We start from the raw sequence: 24,770 nt of genomic DNA on the forward strand, positions 1-24,770 counted from the left end.
CACAGTGGCTCACGCCTGTAATACCAGAACTTTGAAAGGGAGAGGCGTCTAGATCACGAGTTCAGGAGAGCCAGACAATCTAGGCTAATACAACGAAAACCCGTTTCTACTAAAAAAACATAAAATTAGCTGGGTGTGGTGGCAGGCACATGTAATCTCAGCTACATGGGAGCCTGAGGCAGGAGAATCACATGAATCCTGGAGGTGGAGGTTGCAGTGAGGCAGATTGCCCAACTGTGCCACTGTACTCCTGCCCAGTGATAGAGCAACACTCTGTTTAAAAAAAGAAAAGAAAAGAGAAAAAAAAAAAAAAGAAGAGAAAGGTTGGGCGCGGTGGCTCTTGCCTGTAATCCCAGCACTTTGGGAGGTCAAGGCGGGTGGATCACGAGGTCAGTAGATAAGACCATCCTGACTAACACGGTGAAGCGAGATACAAAAAATTAGCCGGGCGGTGGTGGCAGACGCCCCGTAGTCCCAGCGACTCGGGAGGCTGAGGTAGGAGAATGGCGTGAACCCAGGAGGCGGAGTTTGCAGTGATTGTGCCACTGCACTCCAGCCTGGGAGACAGAGCAAGACTCCGTCTCAAAAGAAAAAAGTATTTAATATTGGAAAGGTTAGGAGAAACGGGATGATACCTGGGAACCAGAGCAGCACAGGTGAAAAAGGTATATATGACTTTAACAAACAACAGACTGAAAAACAGAAAAGAAAAAAAAAATAAATAAATGGCACAGATCAGAAAAAGCAGAACTTTTTCAAACAATGCCAGAAGAGGAATTTCTAGATCTACCAACCCCAAGTTTTCTAAGAATGCTCCTGTAATGCTAGTTACTGGGAAACACCACAAATTCAAAAGCAGCCAGTTATGTGCTGCCAGCCAGAAAGTCAGCAGAAACCCAGTGTCACCTCTCTTCAGCCCAAAGCATATGGAGCTAGTAAATCCGAATATCGAGAAAGACACTTGCCCTCACAGCCCCTTTAACAAGAAGAAAACAGTGAGTGGCATTCAGGAACTGGACCCTATTGGACCCTATTGAGAGAGATCAGCAGGATATAGTGGTCTTCAAGGAGGCAGAAGGGAAGGTCATCAGGGTTTTATCAGACCGCAGGACAGGACAGTGTGGAATACAGAAAAGACCCAGATTCACCCCTATTTTCTCAGATGTCTGGCTCAGACTGAGAGCCAGACTTCCATGACTTCCATGACTGCAGACTCAGGCACCAAAAAAGGTATAGTGGTCTTAATGGGCCCATTAGCAGCCAATGGAACAATAGACGTGCATACATTAGTTCCAAGCGTGAAAGGTGGGCAAAGAAATGCTACTGATGATGGCAGAGTCCAGCCTTTTGTCAAGAGGATACACTTCACCATAAGGCTAACAGAAAGTGCCAGCACAAACAGAGACATAGTAGTGAAGAAAGAGGACGAATTCACCCAGATATTGCTATCAACTTGATCAACAGAAAAAAAATGCTCTGAATACAGCAGTAATTAAGAAATGGTGAATGCTCTGAATAGGGCTGCTGTGGGTAACAGCCATCTCATGATGTTCAGTGCAGCTGGAAGTGTCTTTTGCTGTGGTCTGTATTTTGGTACTTTGTGAAGGACTTAAGGAATGACAGAAACAGAACAAGCCTTGAAATGTTGGACACCATCAAGAACTTCGTGAATATTTTCAATCAATTTAAAAAGCCTTTTGTTTTACCAGTCAGTGGCACATCCTTTGGAATAGGTGTATTCACACTGCCTCTCTGTGCTTTCATGTGACCTAATGAAAAGGCTTGGTTTCAAATCCTTGCATGACTTTTGGACAGAGTGCAGATAGCTGCTCTACAGTTACATTTCCCAAGCAGATTGGTGAAGCGTCTGCCAATGAAATGTTAATTGCTGGGTGAAAACTGACAGAAGAGGAGGCATGTGTCACAGGTCTGGTCTCTAAGGTTTCTTTGCAAGTTTCACCCCATAGGTTATGATACAAATGAAGGACTCTGCCTCATGTAATCGAGTTGTGCTGGAGACATGTAAGGCTCTTGTATGCAGTAATATTAAGATGACATTGGAACAAGCCAAAGAGACAGAGTGTGAGTTACTAAAGAAAATCTGGGACTCAGACAAAGGGAACAATTCCATGTTAATGTATGTGGAAAATACAATTGATGAGTTTTAATTGTCAGTCTGTCTTCTCAGGACACAAGAACTGAGCTGAACCAAATACATCACAAGTTGCAAGATACCCTAATCCATCTTTATAACCCAAAACAATTTCACCCATAGCTGAGGCCTGAAAGGAGAACTGAAAATGTCCAAGCTATGTATTTAAATTATCAAGGAAAGTTTAAGCACTGCAACTTTAAAATAAGTAATAAAAAAATCTTCTTTGCCTTATTGTGATTATTTTATGCAAACACAAGCCCAAATATAAAAGCAGACTGGTGAGTAATAGACTGTTTTAGCAAAATCTAAGTTCTATCTATGTCTTCTACTATATATAAGACCATAATTGTTTTTATGAGATTTAGATGACAGAGATTTATGAAATAATTTTTTTTTTATATCCGAGAATGCAGAGATATCCTGGGTATCAGGCAGCCTCCACTCCCCTCCCACACACACAAAAAAAAACACACAGAATTATCAGAGATGGTGCCTTTGACTTTAGAGTGGCACACGTATCTCAGAGACACAAAATTCTGGATTGAAAGCCTTATCTTTTAGGATAAATATTTCAGACACAAAATTCACTGATGATCATTCTCCTAAACCAAACATACGATTGGAATTTGTGCTGAGATACCACTTGATTTTTTTTTCTTTTGTAAATGTCTAGTTCTTACTCAGTTAACAAAAATAAACCTTTATCTCTCTAAAGTAAACTTCTTGCACCATATTAGTGAATTATGGAACAATCCTTGTGGAAATTTCCACGTTTTAATGTTTATCCTGTGCAGATGACATTTAAAATTATTGTTGTCTGTTTTTATGTGCACACAGTTTTCTGGAACTCTCTACATTTTCAGCTATCCAGAAGCTCTCTGAATCCTTTCCTGTTGGTTTCTATGGAGGCTCCATTATATAGCCTGATCGAATAATCCACTGGCCACTTGTGATGAACATGACATTTGTCACAGGATCTCTAGGGTGTCACTTCAGCAGGCAAGAATCTCTGTGGATGACAGCACATTTGCACAATGTCATAGTGGGCATGGGAGCTGGGAGAGGCCAGGCAATGGGAACAGGCACTTCGAGGCCATTGTTGGAAAAATGGCTTCCCAGGTCTCAGAAAGCTGAGGGATGCCTGAGTCTGCATCTGTGGTGGGGCAACTGCCACTGCTCCTGAGTAGGTGGGGCTCCTGTTAATTGAACTTGGGTGTGAGTGTGGTTTCTGCCTTTTCTCAGTTTCCAGCAGTTTCACGGAGTGCACAGCCCTGGCTTCGCCTCCCTCATTGCACCTGGTATCTTTGAAGCAGCCCCTCTAAATGGGCTGCTGCTGCCATTACCTGCAGCACCTGTGTCATTTTGGAATGATGCAGAGTGAACCCTATAATCCCTACCCTCAAATAATGCCTTTGTGTTTTCACTGACAAACCCCAGCATGTAGCTCTGAATCATCATTATCATATTAAAAGGCAGCATTTGGAGATTGCAAAGATGTTTGGAGTTCTATGGCAGAAAGCAGACAAATGTCAAACATCTTTTACAACCTTACAGCTATGAAAAAGAGACCCCTAGTACTAGACTGTTCAAATGTTGAATTATAAGAATTAAAACAATATATTCCTGTATTAGAAACCTTTATTTTAAAAGAAGAAAGTACAGATTGAACATAGCTAATACAAAAATTTCACATGTGCTCTAAAGTGAACCTTGATTCCATGTCAAAAGTGGAAAACTGTACAGAAAAGCCCTTAACACAATCTTTATTTTATCTACAAAATACACAAAATTACCTTCATGAAAGCATAAGAGAAAAAACAATGAGGAATCTAGAAGTGGTTCTTGATTAACTTTTTTTACACACAGGAACAGCCTGAAAACTCAGGCTGCAGACACCGATTAAAAAAAGTTGAACATGAGGATATCCTAAAGGTATAACCACAGCTGCACTAATAAGAAAACAAGGTAGAACATGAAAATGCCTTTGTCATTTTTTCCTAAAACATAATCACACCTCCAGAGATAAGAGGACAAGGCCAAAGGAATAAGTGCCTCTGTCATTCACATAATCAGCAGACTTCAAGAAAATACACACTCCTCCCATTGTGGGCATGATACACAGTAGGCTCCAGTGGGCTCTGATGAAATATTTTTCTTTTCTATTTTGGACATGCTTTGAAGGCAAGCAAAGCATTTATGAATTATCCCTTCAGCTTCTGCTTTTCCCCAGCCCATTGATCCAGACAAAGCTTTTACTTTAGCCTCTCATTTTTCCCAGGCCAGGTTCTGAACCTAGCTGAAGTAGTGCTTTCTTCAAGACAGCCCACAGACACCTCAGAACATTTCATTCTTTCCAGTTCCTAAAAAGTAATGACCCAGCTTTATAATTGGAAACCCTCGCAAATCCCCTCTTTACTGTGGAGAGTTTTCTTCTTTTGCTTATTAACCTTTTCTTCCTACTTGAAATTTGCATCATCCAGCCTCCTTAATTATTGTGGTCATGAGACATTACTTCAGCCTGTGATTGGTCCCAGGCCAAGGTCTCAGGTCAAGCTGTCACTTCAGCTCCTTCTTGGTCCAGGGCCAAGTTGCAATGCTGAGCTTAGTAGCTTCTATAAATCATCACTTCATTTGCAGATTAATCTAAGTCCAAGGTTCAGGGCCAACCCGAAAAATGCTTACTCCAAGACCACTAAGCACATTTCTTTACTTCTCTGCCTTTAGAAACCGTAAGCCTCAGTCTCAGAGTAGGTAAACCACTTGTATTCCACCTCCACAGTGAAGAGGTTTTTACTTTCACTTATAAAAGTTTTGCTTCAAACGATTTGCATCCATCTCCTTAATTTTCTTGGCCATGAGACCAAGAGCTCCGTGTGCCTCACAATTAGAGATTGCTACATTGTGGTGCACTAATGAGACTGCAATAATTGAAGTCTAGGAATTGAAATCTGGGATGCATCAGCCTTGCGAGACCAACTGACAAACTTGCCCCACACTGTGATACACACCCTTAGGGGCAGTCAAACACATAGTGGTCACCAACACAGGCTGGAAAGGTTCAAGGTAGCTTTACACAGCCTAGAAACCTGAGGGACACCATGAAGCCACCATACATGTGCATTTGGGGCTTTCAAAGGGAGAGATATATAATCAAGGAGACTATTTAACAAAATAATAATAAAGAACATAACAATTTAAGACAACAAATAAATACCCAATAAGTTCAACAATTGCCAAATAAAAGAAACAACAACAACCAAAAACAAAACAAACAAACAAACAAACAAAAAAACCACTCAAGCTTATCTGATAATTAAACTGTCTAAACCATATGCAAAGATAATTTTGCGGATTTTCAAGGAAAGCAAAATAACCAGTAGGTTTCTTATCTGAATAACCACTGAATAACCGGTGGATTTCTTATCTGAAAACTAAGATGGTAGAAAGCTGTAGACAAATGTATTCCAAGTGAAGTCAGAAAAAAACTGTCAAACCTAAACATTATGATCAAACAAATTGTTCATCAAATGTGAGGGACAAATTATGATATTCCCAGATAAAAATGGACACCTTTTACCAGTAGACCACCCTTTAATAAATGTTTTGTGGAGTACTTCAGGGTAGAATGAACAGACACTCAAAAGCAGTATGAATAAGTAAAGATTAAGGTAAAGATAAATGCATGAAAAATATAAAAGATAAAAAATTAACAATGTGCACCTCCATAATTTGTTCTCAACACAACTTAAAACAATAATATATTTAATAAAAAATACCACTAATTGATGTTTTTGACATACAATGCATAATTTTGAGAAGTGAAATAATGGAGTTAAGTTACACAGTAAGTGAATTAAGGGAGTTAAGTTACACAGGAATAAGGATTTTTATGTTACTGAATGTAAGCTAGTGTAACTTTAAAAATGGAATAACATTATAGTGTTCAATATAATCATCATAGCAACCACAATTAAACAAAGAAACACAAAAGAACATCAGGCAGGAAGAAAGCTTTCTGTACTACAGCTGAGAGTAGGAGCTGTGGACTTAGTTACTCCTACATGAGGCTACTGAGCAAGCTATCATGCACCATGAGACAAAGCCCAAGCTGTCCCACCAGAGACTAAAGGTGGAGAGCCTAAGGCACAGGGAATAGCTGCTATTTCACACAATTTTCATAAACCAGTGGTGATGGAATAGAAGTGGCTCATCCATACGCAGAACCTGGTGAAGCACTGGAGGCAGAAAGAAGTGGCTATGTGGAGACACAACTGAAACAAAGATGGCACAGCAACTGCTCCAATCCTGAGTCTTCCTTCATATCTTGCCAGGAGTTAGAGGTTGAAACTATTGTTGACAAAAGACAAGACAAAAATGGAAAGAAAATGTATTTGGTTCATGGAAAAGTTTCAACAAACAGGATGACACTTGGGAGCCAGAGCAGCACCTCATGAGCTGTGAAAAATGTATAAATGAGTTTAACAGACAACAGAGAGAAAACAGAAAAAAACTGGCATGTACCAGAACAAGCAGAATGTTTTCAAACAATACCAGAGGAAGAACTTCCAGATCTACCAATGTGAACTATTCTAAGAGCTCTCCTAGAACATCGGTGACTGTCAAACACCACAGATCCAAAACCAGCCTGTTATTTGCTGCCAGCAAGAACATCAGGAGAAAGGCAGATTCACTTCTCTCTCACACAAAGAATATGGATCTAGTAAATTCAACTATCAAGACACTTGTTAACAACAAGAAAACTGTGAGTGGCTTTCAGGTACTCGAGAAACTGGACCCTATTATGGTAGATGAGCAGGACATGGTGGACTTCAAGGTGACCGAAGGGAAACCTGTCAGGGACCCTTTGTCAGGTCCCAGTGCAGAACACACTGGAATAGAAAACAGGACCCTGCTACACCCACTAATGTCTCAGATGTCTGGCTCAGTTACTGCTTCCACGGACATAGGCTCAGCTCCCCAAAAAGCTATAGTGGTATTAATAGACCCATTAGCAGCCATTGCAACAGACATACACACATCAGTTCCAAGATTGAAAGGTAGCCCAAGAAATGTTACGCATGACGAGAGAGAGCAATCTTTTTTCAAGAAGACGTAATTCACCATAAAGCTAACAGAAAGTGTCAGCACATACAGAGACATTGTAGTGAAGAAAGAGGATGGATTCACCCAGATATTGCTATCAACTAGATCGACAGACAAAAAACGCACTGAATACAGAAGCAATTAAAGAAATGGTGAATGCTCTGAATAGGGCTGCTGCAGATGACAGCAGGCTTGCGTTACTCAGTGCATCTGGAAGTGTCTTTTATTGTGGTCTTGATTTTGGGTACTTTGTGAAACATTTAAGGAATGACAGAAAGTGAGCAAGGCTTGAAATGGTGGACACCTTCAAGAAATTTGTGAATACTTTTATTCAATTTAAAAAGCCTATTGTTGTATCAGTCAATGGCCGTGCCAATGGACTAGGTGAATCCATACTGCTCCTTTGTGATCTTGTGTGGGCTAAAGAAAAGGATTTGTTCCAAACCCCTTATACGAGCTTGGGACAGTCCAGATGGCTGTTCTGCTGTTACATTTCTGAAAATGATGGGTGACGCATCTGCCAATGAAATGTTAATTACTGGGCAAAAAGTGACAGCACTGGGGGCATGTGCCAAAGGCCTGGTCTCTCAGGTGTTTTTGACTGGAACTTTCACCCAAGAGGTTATGATTCAAATTAGGAAACTTGCCTCATATTACCTAGTTGTGCTGGAAGAATGTAAGGCCCTTGTTCGCTGTAATATTAAGATGGAGTTGAAACAGGCCAATGAGAGACAGTGTGAGGTGCTGAGGAAGATCTGGGGCTCAACCCAAGGGATATAATCCATGTTAAAGTATGATTGATGAGTTTTAATTGTCAGTCTATCTGCACAGGACACAAGAACTAAGCTGAACGAAATGTATCATGAGTTGCAAGATGCCCTATTCCATCTTCCGAGTGCAAAACAATTTCACCCATTGTGAAATCTTGGAAAGAGATTTGGAAATGTCCAAGGTATGTATTTAAACTATCATGGCATTTTTAAGCACTGTATCTTTAAAATAATTAATAAAACATTTTTTTGCCCAAGTGTGATTATTTTATGTACACATAAGTCCAAATATAAAGCAGACTGGTGGATACTAGGCTGTTCTTGCAAGCTCTAAATTGTATCTGTGGCTACTACTATATTTCAGACCAGAGTTGTGTTTTATTAGATGTGGATGACAGAGAATTCTGTAATGATTTTTATTTTTCTTATTTTTATATACTATAATACAGAGTCTACTGAGTTATGAGGCAGCCTCAGCTTCCCTCCCACAAAGAAAGACAAAGAACTGTCAGTGATGGTGTGCTTGACATTATAGTGGCACAAATACTTCAGAGGCACAGAATTGTAAATTAAAAGACTTTTCCTTTAGAATAAATATTTCTGACACAAACTCACTGATGGTCATTCTCCCAAACTGAACATATGATTAGAATTTTTGCTGAGATATAACTTGATTTTTTTTTCTTTTATAAATGTCCAGTTCTTGCGCAGTTAACAAAAGAAAACTTTATCTCTCCAAAGTAATACTTGTTAAACCCTATTAGTCAACTATAGAATCATTTTAGTGGAAATATCCATGTTCTAATGTTTGCAATGTGCAGATTTAGGTTACTTTAGAGTATGTTATAGTTAATAAGTTAAAATTATGGACACATTACTAAAGGACTAAACTTCTTCCAAAACAAAGAAAAGACCCTTACACTCTGCATGTCATTTAAAATTGTCAGTGTCTGTTTTTATGTGCACAAAATTTTCTGGAACACTCTACTTGTTCAGTTACCTGGAGACTCTCTGAATCCTGTCCTGTTGGTTTTTACAGAGGCTGCGTTTCATAGGCATAATTCAATAATCCACTGGCCACTGGTGATGAATGTTACCTTTGTCCCAGGATCTCTAGGGTGTTGCTTCACCATCCAAGAATCTCTGTATGTGATGGCACATTTCCACAAGTTTCTCTTGAGCCTATTTGTCTAAATTTACACACTCACCTTGCAGGCAGACTGCACTCAGCTCAAACTATGGGTACCGGTGACAGCTTCCTGCAAATATTTAGGTGAATTAGGCATGCCACAAGCTTTCCTTTCTGCAGGCACAGAAGAATGCAGTCGCATCAAGAAAAGTAGAAATGCCAGAAACTGCAGAGATACAAATATGTTGTCACAGCACTGGCTTGGAAAAGGTTCAGATCTGGGCTCTTTTAAAGGCCAAATTCCTGCTTTCATTTCTTTCTTTCTTTCTTTCTTTCTTTCTTTCTTTCTTTCTTTCTTTCTTTCTTTCTTTCTTTCTTTCTTTCTTTCTTTCTTTCTTTCTTTCTTTCTTTCTAATTATCTATGGCATCAGTATGGCTTAAATTAGGGTTTTCAAAGGGCTCTGTCTCTTTTGCTACCAGAAAATAGGATCTTGTCTTTTCTTCACTCTTCCTCTCTTTGATTGTGTTTTATTTATTATGACATGCTATATTAAGAAATGTGGTTTGGTGCAACATCTTTCTGTTGCTTGAAGGTCTATATCTCAGAAGCAGTAAGATTGTGGCTTAGGAATAACACAACATCTTCTCATGTAAGACCAAAAACACGAGTGAGAATTAGAAAGGCTCTATATATGTATTGATGTATCAGAAACTTCCCCAGGTCTTTATTTCTTTAAGGTACTGTAATGAAAAGGAAACTTGCACTTTACTGGCACCTCATTCATTGGGTATTTCCTACAGGGGTAGTAATGAACTTGGAGGGTTGGATATTAACACTGGAAAACCTGATGATAATGTGACTAAAAGAGTCTGTAGATCAAGAAGATGAGAAAAGCTGGGACAACAAAATTTGGTTTTGATTTTTTCCAGGGAGAATGTCACTGTGACGTTTGGGAGTTGTTTACTGTGGGGTTTTCTGATATGACTGCCAAGAAGCCATGGACAATTTTACAATATCCACAAAGATTTGGGTTGTTTCACATTGCAGAGAAGTCTTGCACATAGGAAACTTCAAACAATGTGCCTTCCCACCCTCAAAAACTATCTGCCTCTTCAATAGTGTTGACAAAGAAAAGTGACATAGTTGTGGTGAATCATTGATAAAATTTGACAAACAGAGAAACAGCCTGAAAAATCAGGCTATGGACACAAATTTACAATCCTGCACACCATGTGGCCCAGGCAAATAATTTTTTGTTAAAAAAGCCCAACTTCTTTGGGTGAGTTTGCTTAAGACTTGCCCACAGCTACTCAGATTAAAAACAAGAAAAAAAGACCCCACATTAAAATATTATGTCTTTTGTGTGAACAGAGAGATTCCAAGAAATAGCTTCTCTCTTTTTCTGAACCCATGTACATATTGGACTCCAGTGTATTACAAAGGGCTCATTGTATTACTAAACATGCTTTAGAATCCAAGCCAAGTTTCTGTAAATTATCATTTTAGCCTCTGGTCCCAGTCCAATGTCCCAGGCCATGCTTACTTTAATTCTTATGTGGCTAAGAGCCAAATTCCTGAGCCAAGCTGAGTCATTACTTCAGCTGTTAATAGTTCCAGGTGCAAAGTCCCAGAAAAGATGAGTAGCGCTTTCTTGAAGACTAGTTAGCACATTTTCCTTCTTCAGAATCTATAAAAATATCAGACTCTTCCTCAAAGTGGGCAAGATACTCTACTCTGCCACAAGTTAACTTATTAAACATGTGCTATAATCTCACCTTTTGCATTCCTAATTTTTAATTTTCTTGAGATTAAGAAAATATGTGTGACACCTCAAAATGAGAGACTGATACATTGTGGCGCACTGGGGGACTCAAGGTTTGTTTTTGGTGCACGGATTTGGAGAGGATTTAATTAAAAATGTCAGTAGGGGCTGAGCACAGTGACTCATGCCTGTAATTGCAGCATTTTTGGAGACCAATGCGGGTAGATCACAAGAAGATCATCTTGGCTAACATGGTGAAACCCATGTCTACTAAAAACACAAAAAATTACCCAGTGTGGTGGTGGGCACCTGTAGTCCCAGCTACTCGGTACACTAAGGAAGAAAAGAATGGCATAAAACACAGAGGAGCTTGCAGTTAACCAAGGTTGTGCCACTGCACTCCAGCCTAAGCGACCGAGCAAGAATCCATTAAAAAAAAAAAAATTGAGTAGGAGTGCACTTCTAACTGTTAACATTCATAGCATGCAGCTTGTCCTGTATTTATATTCATATCTGCAGCTTGTTCTCAGTTTTTCTTTTGTTTTGTTTTGTTTCAATTTCTCAAGAACAACAAAGCTCTGGGCCAGTGTCAGATAAAATCCAATAGATTGGCTGCCATCCTTACAAAGCTTAGGAGAAAGGGATGCTACACATTGGTAGTCTCCTTTCACGCTCCACTGTTGAAAAGCTTGCCTCTGTCCCAACTGTTTTCTTTAACAGAGGATCTAGCCATAACATGAGATTGAAAGAGTATCTAAGTTAAATGAAGTTTTCTGGTTAAGACCACCACCAGTTATGTGTTATGTGAAGTGTTATGTGAAGTGTTATGTGAAGATCACAAAACTAACTCCAGTTTCTGACAGCCCATCAGAGTGTTGCCACCAAAATTCCAGACTTTTCTGTTGCTTTTTTTTTTTTTTTTTTTTTTTTTTTTGGTCATCATGTGGCTACTCTGCCTCCTATTTCTCCTCTGCATGCAATTTTGTAACCTGGAGAAATAATCTTACTTGTAAAAGTCAGTAATTAGAATGTAATTAAAAGAGTTACTATTTTGTGATTTTTTTTTTCAAAGCAGTAAGAATTCAAACTTGTAATCTAAAAACTTTTACTTAATAAGGGCCTTTTTGTCCACCTGTAACAGATATTTATGGCCTGGTATGGAATGGCATACATTCAAATAAAATTTCTCTTTTGGGGTAGTTATTTCTCTTTAAAAAGCTCAGCACTGCCATATATAGCTAAACCGTTTCTTTGTGAGACACATCTTTTTTTCTGCAGAGACACATGCTGTGGGGACAGGTGATAGAGCATTAACTTTCTTTTTCTAACTCTTGACTATATAAACCTGGGATTCAGCATTTTCATGGAACATTTTAGATCTTAAAATGCAACCTAGTGAGATGAGATTTCTCTGTATGGGAAACCTTGTCAGTACTTTGCACAAAACAATTGGCTTTTTAACTCCTCTCTCTCCTATGTCTCTCTAACAATAAGACTCTATGCCCTATCTATAAACACAAAATTTCCAGTTTCAATAATTGGAAAGAAGGTGCCTTTGAGAGACATATTCTAACTAAGTGTTGTCTTATGACAGCCAGCCATGTAAGCTTTACATGTTTTGAGGTACACATTCTTCATCAAGCAGCACTGACATTTAAACTAAAAGAGAATTTTATGTTTCAAAGTCAATAGCTCTTATTTCCTGGAATTTCAGTGTTTCTCTAGTCTATAGCAAGGGAAGCCAGAAATGGTATTAAAATTCTTACTCTATACAAGTGTCTTTCTCATGTCCAAAGACTATATTATCATTTTTTAGGTTTCCAAGTTACTTGGGGAATCTTCCTGGTTCAGTAGGCTGAACTGGTTCAACAAAGAATCACCAGTGTAGAGCAAAAGTCTGCGCAGGTAAACATTACTTGTCCTGCTGTCTAGCTCCTCTGGAACTGTGGGTAAAAGTTTGACTTGCAACCATTGGGGAAACCTATGTCGGTTACCAGACTCAGAAAAGACAAGAGGAATGCAAAAACAAGGAACATCCTTTCTGTCTTTTTATTCAGTCAGGGCTACTTCAAAAGGGGGAAAAATAGTATGGGATGCTTTCTCTCTCTATTTCTTTAGAAAGTTCACAAACAATCTGCAGTGTGCACCTCTCTAGATTACATTCTGAAACACAGAAATTTAATTGGCTCTGTGACTCTGAAAAAGAAAGTGGCTTATTTATTTATTTATTTATTTATTGCTCAAAGGCATGACAATCTTACCAGCTCCAAGACAGACATTCTTGGCTTTCTGCGGGAAGTGTTCAGTTTACTACTGTTCAACAGGTACATCTTTTCTTCAGATGGCAAAGAAAAGAGTTTTTTGTTTTGCTTTGTTTTGTTTTCTGTTTTGTTTTATAGAAACTTACGTTGACTTGGGAGACAACCCAGCTCTTTCTAAGCACTGTAAAACAGACTCTGCTCTCTTGGCCAGTTTCAAAGCAAGTGTCAAAGAGATAATTCATTAAAATCAGAGACAATCCCCTAAGGAACACTCAAATGTAACTTCTAAATGCCATACCTGCCACCCTCATTTAGCACCACCAGCAGCCATTTCATCAGCTTGTCTTGGTGTGCAACTAAAGAAACCCCCAACTTCACTGTTGCCCCTGTAGGAAATATCTGATAGACTTAATACTATTAGAGTACAAGTTTTCTTCTCATTGCATGTATTTAGACAAATAATGAAAAACAAATAAGAATCCTCTGATGACTTTGGTGGATATACAGAGGCATTTCAAAATCTAACTCAAATGTTTAAACAGACCTGAATACATGATCCATTATTTCTAAACTAAACGCCAACTGTTGTCCTAAAGCAGGCAGCTTTACAAATAGAAGAGTTATCCATGGTGAACCACAAGTCTTCTATAAAACCTTGAAAAAGGGAAGATGAAAGGAAAAAAAAAAAGTTGCATGACAACAGAATTATTATTCCTAATAGGAAAGAATTCAGTGCTGAAAACATGATTGGAATCCTAGTGATCCTATAGATGAGTGAAAAAAATTATCTAGTGAGCATACTGGAAGGCATATGAGGGAACAGAACAAAATATCTTAATTATTCTAAACTACTTATAATAGATTAAAACCACATAAAAATATGGAGACTTTTTAAAATCCTGAGAGAGGCTTTAATGAAATACATTTTTCTATCTCCCTATTGAGTTAAGAGAGAGTTAATCTTAAGAGAAAGGTGTATTACTCAAGCAGACCCTGATATCAAAAGAAGGCTGTAAATATATGTCATAGGTTCAGGTGATATTGTAGTTTTAAACAATCTACAAAGATGTAACAGCCTTTCTTTCATTTGAGGTAACACTGTGAGTTTAAATTTTACATTTAAGAAGACCAGGGACTGTAGACACAGGAAAGTGTTTGAAACAAAGGTTTAAATAAGTGGCAAAATAAGCTCCCTGCCAGCAGACATAGAAGCCTGAATAAGTTATCCACTGGGGTTTATCATTTTTATGCTCTAAAAAATAAAGATATATGCTTAGTTTGCAACCTGTCTTGAAGAATGTCTAACTTAGCTTTGCACAGGCCCAGGACCTGTTAGACAACTTGCCCAGAAACTTTGAATGGGAGAAGTCTGATGTGATAATTTGCAAAGAATGCTTAGTTTGGCCCAGGACCTATCAGGAGCTAAAGTAAAATCTTGACCTCGGTTGTTGTCTCAGGACCAATCAGGTAGTGAATTGATGATTCATATGGTTTGAGTCAACAGTAAAAAACAAAAAGGAAGATCCCAGCCAGTACCCCCAAGATCCCACTGAGTTTAAGCCAACAGGAAAAAAAAATAACCTTTATTTTCTGGAAGGCTTCTGAGTTTACAGAAACAGAAAACAGCATTTCTATGCCAGGCATTGCTTCCCCATCTGAGTGAGTGGGAGGTTTGTGCAAGCTTTTATCTGAATGGACTGCAATTTCTACCATCTGTTTCACTGCAGCTGTGTTATCAGGCACAATATTTTATGTTAGAGCTCTTACTGGTGCCCACACTTTTATTTTTGGTTTCATTATTACATTACCTTGGAACCAGGCCCTTCCTTGTGGACTGGGGGTCTTCCAGGGACCCTTTAGTTGCTGTTAACATAAGGAAAGCTAGCTAATCTTTCATTGTCCTCCCTCATAAATGAATACTCTAACTGCTCTTAGGAGGTTGGGCATTCGTCTTTCTGTATACTTTCTGCTGGAGAAGAATGTTGGGTAGAACACAGTAGGTAGGATTCTACTGAGGGTTGATTTAAGTGCTTGTAGAGGAAAGGCATGTTAACGCATGGTTTCATTTCATTACATTTCAAAGCATGATAGACTTTAGGCCAAAAAAAAAAAAAATTTTAGATTATTGGAAAAAGTATATCAAAACTAGTCAAGGAAAGTAAGTACAGTTTATATACTTCAAGGCTCCTAAAGTGCCTGATTAACTGGCTATATTTATACTTGTTAAGTTTTGGTTACATGAGACTTGCATTTACTTAGCTTTCTTGGTTTGAGCCCTCAAAGCAAAAATTCTGTTAGAGGAATCCTATGTTCTTTTATTACCAGAAAATATTTTGAAATGCTTGTCCAGAATTGGAATATTATCCTAGATTTATATATTACTTCTATCTTTCTGTTTATCCAGGACTGTAGCTGGACATCACCAGTTGGCTCACAGAAAGAAACAAAACAAACAAACGAACAAACAAAAGGTTAATTAAAATTGTAGGAAAAACCTTAAAAACAACTTTTAAGAGTTAATGATAGAGTTGTGATAGGCTGCGAGATATATATATCTTATTTTAATCCTAATTTTCTTTAAGAATGAATCATGATAACAGTGAGTAGCTTACAAAACAGACTTGTCTTAAACTTACCCAGACAATTTTGTACAGTACTGCAAGAAACATTTTTACATGTGCTTTCCTCATTGGCTTTTATGAAACTCTATTCTACAAGGAATCTTAAATAGGACATTATAAAGCTGAGTCCAGCCATAAGTTTGTTCCCTTAGATACCTATTATTTGGGTAAACTCCTCTATATTTTGAAGTTCCAAGAGTATGAGATTCCTGGGCCTGATAGAAAAAGGCTTTTATTTTTATTTTTATTTGTTTGTTTATTATTTTTACTTACCACAGGTTGGGAAACATGTGTTCATACTGGATAAACAAAGTACAAGGACAGGTTTCTCAGGGGGCTTTTTATTGGCTTTAAAAGTCAAATTTAATTCATTAAAGAAGACACACTTTTCCAGTGAAAGCTGTAGAAAATCAACCAGCATTTTCTATTGGGTTGTGTTGCAAATTAAAATACATTTTTGTTGCGCTGATTCAAACAATTATATTATTGTAAGTTAAGAATAATTGGGGTGCACCCAAGTTGGCTGTATAGGAACAGTTCCAGCCTCCAGCTCCCAGTGTGAGTAACACAGATGATGGCTGATTTCTGTATTTTCAACTGAAGTAGAAACCAACACCTCATACCTCACATGGTGCAGTACATCCCTGAGATGAAGCCTCTAGAGCAAGAATCAGACAGCAACACTCGCTGTTCAGCAGTATTCTATCTTCTGCAGCCTCCGCTGCTGACACCCAGGCAAACAGGGTCTGGAGTGGACTTCAAGCAATCTCCAACAGACCTACAGCTGAGGTTCCTGACTGTTAGAAGGAAAACTAACAAACAGAAAGCACACCCACACCAAAACCCCATCAGTATGTCACCATCATCAAGACCAAAGGCAGATAAAACCAGAAAGATGGGGAAAAGCAGTGCAGAAAAGCTGGAAATTCCAAAAATCAGAGCACATCTCCCCCTCCAAAGGAACGCAGCTCATCGCCAGCAACGGAACAAACCTGGTTGGAGAATGACTTTGACGAGTTGAGAGAAGAAGGCTTCAGTCAATCAAACTTCTCAGAGCTAAAGAAGGAACTATGTAACCAGCACAAAGAAACTAAAAACCTTGAAAAAAGAATGGATGAATGGATAACCAGAATAATCAATGCAGAGAAGATCTTAAAAGAACTGATAGAGATGAAAACCATAACACAAGAAATACATGACAAATGCACAAACTTTGGTAACCAACTTGATCAACTGGAAGAAAGAGTATCAGTGATTGAAGATCAAATGAATGAAATGAAGCAAGAAGAGAAGTGTGGAGAAAAAAAGTAAAAAGAAATGAACAAAGCTTCCAAGAAGTATGGGATTATGCGAAAAGACCAAATCTGCATCTGATTGGTGTGCCTGAAAGTGATGGGGAAAATGGAACCATATTGGAAAACACTCTGCAGGATATCATCCAGGAGAACTTCCCAAACTTAGCAAGGCAGGCCAACATTCAAATTCAGGAAATACACAGAATGCCACAAACATACTCCTTGAGAAGAACAAGTCCAAGACACATAATTGTCAGATTCATCAAAGTTGAAATGAGGCAAAAAAAAAAAAATGTTAAGGGCAGCCAGAGAGAAAGGTCGGGTTACCCACAAAGGGAAGCCCATCAGACTAACAGCAGATCTCTCGGCAGACACTCTACGACCCAGAAGAGAGTGGGGGCCAATATTCAACATTCTTAAAAAAGAGAATTTTTAACCCAGAATTTCATATCCAGCCAAACTAAGTTTCATATGTGAAAGAGAAATAAAATCCTTTACAGACAAGTAAATGCTTAGAGATTTTGTTACCACCAGGCTTGCCCTAAAAGAGATCCTGAAGGAAGCACTAACCATGGAAAAGAACAACAGGCACCAGCCATTGCAAAAACATGTCAAAATGTAAAGTCCATTGATGCTAGCAAGAAACTGCATCAATTAGCAAGCAAAATACCAGCTAATATCATAATGACAGGAGCAAGTTCACACATAACAATATTAACCTTAAATGTAAATGGACTAAATGGTCCAATTAAAAGACACAGACTGGCAAATTGGATAAAGAGTCAAGACCCACCCATTTACTGTATTCAGGAGACCTGTCTCACATGCAGAGACACACAAAGCCTCAAAATAAAGGGATGGAGGAAAATCTACCAAGCAAATGGAAAACAAAAAAACAGGGTTGCAATCCTAGTCTCTGATAAAACAGACTTTAAACCATCAACTATCAAAAAAGACAAGGCCATTACATAATGGTAAAGTTATCAATTCATGAGGAAGAGCTAACTATCCTTAATATAGATGTACCCAACACAGGAGCACCCAGATTCATAAAGCAAGTCCTCAGAGACTTATAAAGAGACTTAGACTCCCATATAATAATAATGGGAGACTTTAACACCCCACTGTCAACATTAGACAGGTCAACGAGACAGAAAGTTAACAAGGATATCCAGGAATTGAACTCATCTCTGCAGCAAGCAGACCTAATAGACATCTACAGAATTCTCCACCCCAAATCAACAGAATATACATTCTACTCAACACCACATCACACTTATTCCAAAATTGACCACATAATTGGAAGTAAAGCACTCCTGAGCAAATGTACAAGAACAGAAATGATAACAAACTGTCTCTCAGACCGCAGTGCAATCAAACTAGAACTCAGGACTAAGAAACTCAATCAAAGCCGCTCAACTACATGGAAACTGAACAACCTGCTCCTGAATGACTACTGGGTACATCACGAAATGAAGGCAGAAATAAAGATGTTCTTTGAAACCAATGAGAACAAAGATAACATACCAGAATCTCTGGGACACATCTAAAGCAGTGTGTAGAGGGAAATTTATAGCACTAAATGCCCACAAGAGAAAGCAGGAAAGATCTAAAATTGACACCCTAACATCACAATTAAGAGAACTAGAGAAGAAAGAGCAAACACATTCAAAAGCTAGTAGAAGGCAAGAAATAACTAAGATTAGAGCAGAATGAAAGGAGACAGACACACAAAAAAACACTAAAAAAAATCAATGAATCCAGGAGCTCATTTTTTGAAAAGTTCAGCAAAATTGATAGACTGCTAGAAAGACTAATAAAGAAGAAAAGAGAGAAGAATCAAATAGAATAAAAAATGATAAAGGGGATATCACCACCGACCCCACGAAAATACAAACTACCATCAGAGAATATTATAAACACCTGTCCACAAATAAACTAGAAAACCCAGAAGACATGGATAATTTCCTGGACACTTACACTCCCAAGACTAAAACAGGAAGAAGTTGAATCCCTGAATAAAGCAATAGTAGGCTCTGAAATTAAGGAAATAATTAACAGCCTAACAAGCAAACAAAGCCCAGGACCAAACAGATTCACAGCTGAATTCTACTAGAGGTACAAGGAGGAGTTGGTACCACTCCTTCTGAAACTTTTACAATCAATAGAAAAAGAGGGAATCCTCCCTAACTCATTTTACGAGGCCAACATCATCCTGATACCAAAGTCTGACAGAGATATAACAACAACCAAAAAACAAAACAAAAAAACAAAACAAAACAAACCCGAGAATTTTAGACAAATATAACTGATGAACATCGATGCAAAAATCCTCAATAAAATACTGGAAATCCGAACCCAGCAGCACATCAAAAAGCTCATGCACCATGATCAAATGGGCATCATCCCTGGGATGCAAGCCTGGTTCAACATATGCAAATCAATAAATGTAATCCAGCATATAAACAGAATCAAAGACAAAAACCACATGACTATCTCAATAGATGCAGAAAAGGCCTTTGACAAAATTCAACAGTCCTTCATGCTAAAATCTCTCAATAAATTCGGTATTGATGGAATGCATTTCAAAATCATAAGAGCTATTTATGACAAACCCACAGCCAATATCATACTGAATGGGCAAAAACTGGAAGCATTCCCTTTAAAAACTGGCAAAAGACAGGGATGCCCTCTCTCACCACTCCTATTCAACACAGTGTTGGAAGTTCTGGCTAGGGCAATCAGGCAGGAGAAAGAAATAAAGGTATTCAGTTAGGAAAAGAAGAAGTCAAATTGTCCCTGTTTGCAGATGACACGATTGTATATTTACAAAATCCCATTGTCTCAGCCAAAATCTTGTTAAGCTGATAAGCAACTTCAGCAAAGTCTCAGGATACAAAATCAATGTGCAAAAATCACAAGCATTCTTATACACCAGTAACAGACACAGAGACACATCATGAATGAACTCCCATTCTCAATAGCTTCACAGAGAATAAAATACCTAGGAATCCGACTTACAAGGGATGTAAAGGACCTCTTCAAGGAGAACTACAAACCACTGCTCAGTGAAATAAAAGAGGACACAAACAAATGGAACAACATACGATACTCATGGATAGGAAGAATCAATATTGTGAAAATGGCCATATTGCCCAAGGTAATTTATAGATTCAATGCCATCCCCATCAAGCTACCAATGACTTTCTTCACAGAATTGGAAAAATCTGCTTTAAAGTTCATATGGAACCAAAAAGATACCACATTGCCAAGACAATCTTAAGCCAAAAGAACAAAGCTGGAGCCATCAAGCTACCTGACCTGAAACTATACTACAATTCTACAGTAACCAAAATAGCATGGTACTGGTACCAAAACAGAGATATAGACCAATGGAACGGAACAGAACCCTCAAAAATAAGACCACACATCTACAGCTATCTGTTCTTTGACAAACCTGAGAAAAACAAGAAATGGTGAAAGGATTCCCTATTTAATAAATGGTGCTGGGGAAATTGGCTAGCCATAAGTAGAAAGCTGAAATTGGATCCTTTCCTTACTCCATATATGGAAATTAATTCAATGCCAAAATTGTCAAATGGGATCAAATTAAATTAAAGAGCGTCTCCACAGCAAAAGAAACTACCATCAGAGTAAACAGACAACCTACAGAATGGGAGAAAATTTTTGCAATCTACCCATCTGATCAGGGCTAATATCCAGAACCTATTAATAACTCAATCAAATTTACAATAAAAAAAAAAAACACTCCCATCAAAAAGTAGGTAAAGGATATGAACAGACACTTCTCAAAAGAAGACATTCATACACCCAACAGACACATGAAAAAATGCTCATCATCACTTGCCATCAGAGAAATGCAAATCAAAACCACAATGAGATACCATCTCACCCCAGTTAGAATGACAATCATTAAAAAATCAGGAAACAGCAGGTGCTGGGGTGGATGTGGAGAAACAGGAACACTTTTACACTGCTGGTGGGACTGTAAAGTAGTTCAACCATTGTGGAAAACAGTGTGACAATTCCTCAAGGATCTAGAACTAGAAATACCATTTGACCCTGAAAGGACAAAAAGATAGATGTGTACCCGCCCCCCACCCGCTACACCCTTGTTCTGCTCTCTAATCTTTGCACATACCAGAGATTTCATAAGTTCTGTGAGTACCTGGTTTTCTGCACGTACCACAGATTTTGTTTTGCACATACCAGAGATTTTGTAAGTTCTGAGGCAAGGTCACAAGACGTGTTTAAGTAAGATAAACTCTTGCTGCCGTAAACCTGCTCTCCTGCCTCAAAGTTTGAACCAAAATATCAGAAATGGCGGGAACCAATCATAGTTAGCCAAATCGCCTTGTTCAAACACTAGCCAATCATATATCTGATTTGTATAATAACTCTATGCCCACTTTTCTTAGACTATATAACACTGCTCGGAGCTCAGTGGGGGAGCTCTCCTGCCCGTCTCGTTTCAGGAGCGAGGGAGAGTTCCAGGTTCGAACCTGTAATAAAGATCCTTGCTGCTTAGCTTTGACTCAGGACTCTGGTGGTCTTCTTCGGGGAATAAACGGTCTGGGCATAACAAATGGGGGCTCATCCAGGATTTCCCCCAAGCCCACCAGACCCCCAAGTCAATGGATCTTAATCTGTAGGTAAGCCGGCTTTGTCACTGTCTCTGTCTTTGTCTCTGTCTGTCTCCCTGAAATTTCGCAAAATCCGTAATCTGTAATCTGTATTGGTCTGTTTTAAAAGTGGCATGGTCTTGGCGGACACGCTAAAAGACAGCCACTCGGGACTGGTGGGAGACGTCCCCCAGTGCCCATCTGGGGGCCTCCATCCTTGGTTGCCCCGTCTGACTCAGGTCGGAAGTCCGACACGCGCTTGCGAAGGCTCATCATTTCTCACTGTCTGTCCGTTATTGTTAAGTGTTAAGTGTAAGTCCAAAACGAAACATAAAATCTTTTCTTCCCCTTCCAGGACTGGACCTGTCGGATACTCCCCTCTGCTTCACACTCATTTTCGTCCCTCCTTCTCTTTGTAGGAGCAGTCCAAAGATGGGCAACAACCAGAGCACGCCGCTCTCACTCCTTGTTACCAATTTTAAGGATGTGAAGGCTCGGGGGCGTAACTTAAGCATAGAACTAAAGAAGGGAAAGCTAGTTACTTTCTGCCATTCGGAGTGGCCCTCTTTCGGCGTAGGGTGGCCCTCCGAAGGAACTTTCTGTCTCTCTATTATTACTAAGGTAAAAACTAACATTTTCCTGCCAGGGCAGTCAGGACATCCTGATCAAATAACTTATATTCTAGTGTGGCAAAATCTTGTGGAAGACCCACCGCCCTGGATAACTCCATTCATCCTTGAGCCTTGTAAGGTCCTAGTAATGCGACCTACAAGACAAAGGACTCCCTCTGCTCCCTTGGCCCCTGTGCTGCCAGACAGCCAGGACCCCCTAATGTTAGAACCCACACTTCCCCCACCATATCCGCACCTTATCCCACAGGACCCAGTCCCCCAGGGTGGTGCTTCCGTAGAGGGAAACTGAGAAGCGGAAGCAGCCAAGAGTGAAAGTAACCCGGGGGGGCCGGCCGGGCGAACTCGAGGCCCCGTACTGCGGGACCAAGCTTCCCGACTCCCTGACTCCACCGTAGCCCTGCCTCTCAGAGAAATAGGATCGCTCAATGATACCGGGCTCTCCCGTCTCATGTATTGGCCTTTTTCCACTAGTGATTTATACAATTGGAAGTCCCAAAATGCTCGGTTCTCCGATAATCTCAAAGATCTAACCTCGTTGTTAGACAGTGTCATGTTTACTCACCAGCCAACTGGGATGACTGTCAACAGCTCCTCCGAATCCTGTTCACAACGGAGGAGCGGGAAAGAATCCAAGTTGAGGCCAGAAAGCTGGTTCCAGGAGACGACGGCCAGCCAACTGCAAATCCTGACCTCATTAACGCAGCTTTTCCTTTGACCCGGCCCAGATGGGACTACAACATGGCAGAAGGTAGGGGACGACTGCTCATTTATCGCCAGACTCTAATGGCGGGTCTCCGGGCTGCAGCTCGCAAGCCCACCAATTTGGCTAAAGTATATTCTGTGTTACAAGGTAAGACAGAAAGCCCCGCTGTGTATTTAGAGAGATTAATGGAAGCTTTCAGACAGTATGCCCCTGGACAACCCAGAGGACTGTAGACTTAGGAACGGGAAAAGTCTCCCATTCCTTCCTAGTCATCCCAGAGAGCCCCTGCACTCTACTAGGGAGGGACTTGCTGACAAAAATGGGGGCCCAAATCCACTTTGAGCCAGAAGGGCCCAAGATAACTGATTCCCAAAACAGGCCAATATCTATCCTGACTGTCACCTTAGAAGATGAGTACAGACTCCATCAAGAGCAAAAGCCCCCCGATCAGGCAATTGACTCTTGGCTCCAGCGTTTCCCTGAAGCGTGGGCAGAAACTGGGGGCTTAGGGCTAGCTAAACATCGACCTGCCATATTTCTGGAAGTTAAGCCAGGGACGGACCCGGTTCGGGTTCGGCAATATCCTATGCCCCTGGAGGCAAGAGAAGGAATTACGCCCCATATCCGCTGACTCCTAGACCAGGGAGTCCTACGGGCTTGCCACTCATCCTGGAATACTCCACTGTTACCTGTTCGTAAACCCAACAGTACGGACTACAGGCCAGTACAGGATTTAAGAAAAGTTAATAAAAGGGTCATGGACATACATCCCACTGTGCCCAATCTATACACCCTTCTGAGTGCTTTACATCCCGAAAAACAGTGGTATACCATTCTTGATCTAAAAGATGCTTTCTTCAGCCTTCCTCTGGCTCCCAAAAGTCAAGGACTCTTTGCATTTCAATGGAGGATCCTGAGAGGGGCATCAATGGTCAGCTAACATGGACCAGGCTGCCACAAGGGTTCAAGAACTCGCCAACCCTGTTCGATGAAGCCCTTCATGAAGATCTGGGTGAGTACTGGCGGCAACACCCTGAAATAACTCTTTTGTATTATGTTGATGATCTCTTAATAGCAGCCAGATCCCCAGAAACTTGTGTTCAAGGGACTGAGGACCTCTTGAAGACTCTGGGGGAGCTAGGCTACCGAGCCTCAGCAACAAAGGCTCAGATCTGCAAGTCGGAGGTAACTTGTCTGGGGTACCTATTAAAAGGGGGGCAACGCTGGCTAACCAAAGCCCGAAAGGAAACAGTCCTACGCATCCCTAGACCCCAGTCAACACGGCAAGTGAGAGAATTCCTGGGGTCGGCAGGGTTCTGTAGGTTATGGATACCCGGATTTGCTGAGTTAGCCAAGCCCCTATACCAGGCAACAAAGGAACGGCAGCCCTTCAATTGGACGGAAGAGGCTGAGCTGGCCTTTCAACAAATCAAAACTGCCTTGTTATCAGCCCCCGCGCTGGGGCTCCCTGATGTCTCCAAGCCCTTCCACTTATACGTAGATGAAAGTAAGGGTGTTGCAAAAGCCGTGTTAACACAGTACCTAGGCCCCTGGCAGAGGCCAGTTGCCTATTTGTCAAAAAAATTAGATTCAGTGGCTGCTGGCTGGCCACCCTGCCTGCGGATAATTGCGGCGACCACCCTAATGGTCCGAGACGCTGATAAACTTATCATGGGGCAAGAGTTGCGGTTATAA

The 24,770-nt window shown here is 40.0% G+C and overlaps 1 pseudogene; it reads left to right on the forward strand.

The window, feature by feature from the left end:
* The first annotated feature begins 1,979 nt into the window (after nucleotides 1-1,979).
* Nucleotides 1,980-24,770, forward strand: LOC139360941 (testis-specific chromodomain protein Y 1-like; annotated as a pseudogene).

This window comes from Macaca nemestrina, chromosome Y (genome assembly GCF_043159975.1).
Source record: "Macaca nemestrina isolate mMacNem1 chromosome Y, mMacNem.hap1, whole genome shotgun sequence".
In the NCBI taxonomy this organism is placed as follows: Eukaryota; Metazoa; Chordata; class Mammalia; order Primates; family Cercopithecidae; genus Macaca; species Macaca nemestrina.